Raw genomic sequence first — 2,144 nt, 5'->3', positions numbered from 1 at the left:
GGGGAACTTGCTCCCATTTGGGTGGCCGGCCCCGGGGAGCGTTGTGGGCGCCCCAGCGGCGGCCTGTCGGACTGTGAAGGAGGTGTGCCCTGGTCGGGGACAGGGTCCCCATTGGGAAGGCTGGGATTGGGGTGAGGAACGTCCCCTTGGAGAGGGTTGCCCCCGTTTGGGGTGTTCTTTCTTGTTCAGGGAGATGCCTGATGTGGGGGTGCCCCAGCCGCGAGCGTCCCTGACCACCCCAAGCTCCATGCCCTCTAAGCGCTGGCTCAGGCCACCCGCTCCCCTGTATAGTACTATACTTGGCATGTGGGATTCAAAATGAGCTTTTGGCCCAGCTGGCGTGGCTCAGTGGTTGAGCATCCACCGATGAACCAGGAGGTCACAGGGTGATTCCCAGTCAGGACATATGCCTGGGTTTTGGGTTCGATCCCCAGTGTCGGGGGGGGCCGGAGGCAGCTGATCAATGATTCTCGTCGTTGATGTTTCTATCCCTCTCCCTCCCTCTCTGAAATCAATAAGTATATTTTTTAAATGAACATTTGTTCAGTGAATGATACGAAGAACAATCCTTTACCAGGCAAATACCAAAAGAAGTGAACTGTCAGAAGTAGGCTGCACTCCTGTGTGGGACCATGCGGGCAGCCTGCCCCAGTCCTCGGGACCCCTGGTCACATGTCAGGCGCTGTGCTCTGCAGGTGACAGGTTAACTCTAACCATCAGGTCGGTCAGGAGGGACAGGTCACTGTTCTTGCCCACTTTCTGTGAACCAGCAAGGCAAAGCAAGGGAGCTGTGTTCAAGGCCACACAACTGTCTCAAGCAGCAGTTCTCAACCTGTGGGTCGCGACCCCTTTGGGGTTCTAACGACCCTTTCACAGGGGTTGCCTAAGACCATCGGAAAACACATATATAATTACATATTGTTTTTGTGATGAATCATTATGCTTTAATTATGTTCAATTTGTAACAATGAAATTGGGGGTCACCACAACATGAGGAACTGTATTAAAGGGTCGCGGCATTAGGAAGGTTGAGAACCACTGGTCTAGAGGCAGAGATGCGATTTGAACCCGTGCGGACTCTCCTTTCAACTGAGGCTACAGCCTCTAGCAGATGTTAGATTATCCTGTTGGTGGTATACTTTGTGCTTTTTCACCCGCTTCTTGTCCTACAAATAATATTTGGCCGTGTGCATGGCTGCCCGATAAAGAGCACATTTCCCACAGCAAATGGTGGGTGGCCAGTGGGATGTGTGCAAAAAGGATCATCTACCAGCCTGTCCCCCCAAAAGCAGGAGGGGGGGCAGGCCCAGAAAGCTGGGTGAGGGGTGGAACCTGGACCAGAGAATGACAGCCACACCACCAGGCCACATCCCCCCTCTGGACTGCTAAATGTTCAAGAAGTCAACTTGGCATGGGAGCATGGGGGCATGGGGACTGGACCTGTCCCTTCCTAGGCCCATGAGTTTGCTATGATTAAGGTAGCAGACCCGTGGCCACCCGTCACCATATGGCAGAGCCAGACTCTGAACCCAAGCCTTCACCCCACCTCCCGGTTTCCCAAACTTGGTTCCAGGACCACTGGCAGGCGGGCAGGGCTGGGAAGGTCAGCAGATGCCCCTTGGGAAACATCTCTCTGCAAAACCCTGGCTCCGCTCGCGGGTTCCTCGATTCCTAGGTGACAGCCCTTGGAAACACAGGCCGCAGGAGCAGGCCCGCGCTCCCACTTGGAAGGAGGCAAGCAGCGGCCTGTCAGACGTGGCAGTAGCTCCAGCAGCAACGTGACACTTGAGGCCGAAGCTAAGGGCAAACCCGCCCCTTCGCCCCCGCGGGACCTCCTCCGGCGCAGATCTGAACTGCGCCGCCTGGACGGGTGGGTGCCGGCCGGGCCAGCCAAGGTGCGCGCACAGGAGGCACCGGTGGCCTCGGGACTAACGCCTGGGCTCCACGGGAAACCCAGCTCCCAGGGCTGGGGGAATGCGCCCGGGAGGGAGGGAGGGAGGGACCTAGGAGAAGGGGCGCGTCCAGGAGGGTAGGGGCAAGAGGGCCAGGTGCCCGGAAGGGGCGGGGCGCAGAAAGGGGCGCGTCCCGGAGGGGAGGGGCGAGAGGGCCAGGTGCCCGGAAGGGGCGGGGCTAGTGGCGCCCTG

The 2,144-nt window shown here is 58.3% G+C and overlaps 1 protein-coding gene across 1 annotated transcript in view; it reads right to left on the bottom strand.

The window, feature by feature from the left end:
* Nucleotides 1-2,144, bottom strand: part of ARRDC1 (arrestin domain containing 1) — a 15,639-nt gene that overhangs the window by 11,164 nt on the left and 2,331 nt on the right. The gene's annotated exons all lie outside the window — the stretch shown is intronic.

Source organism: Myotis davidii, unplaced genomic scaffold (assembly GCF_000327345.1).
Source record: "Myotis davidii unplaced genomic scaffold, ASM32734v1 scaffold609, whole genome shotgun sequence".
Classification (NCBI taxonomy): Eukaryota; Metazoa; Chordata; class Mammalia; order Chiroptera; family Vespertilionidae; genus Myotis; species Myotis davidii.
Note: the sequence above shows the minus strand (reverse complement) of the source record. Positions and strands in the feature narration are given on the sequence as shown.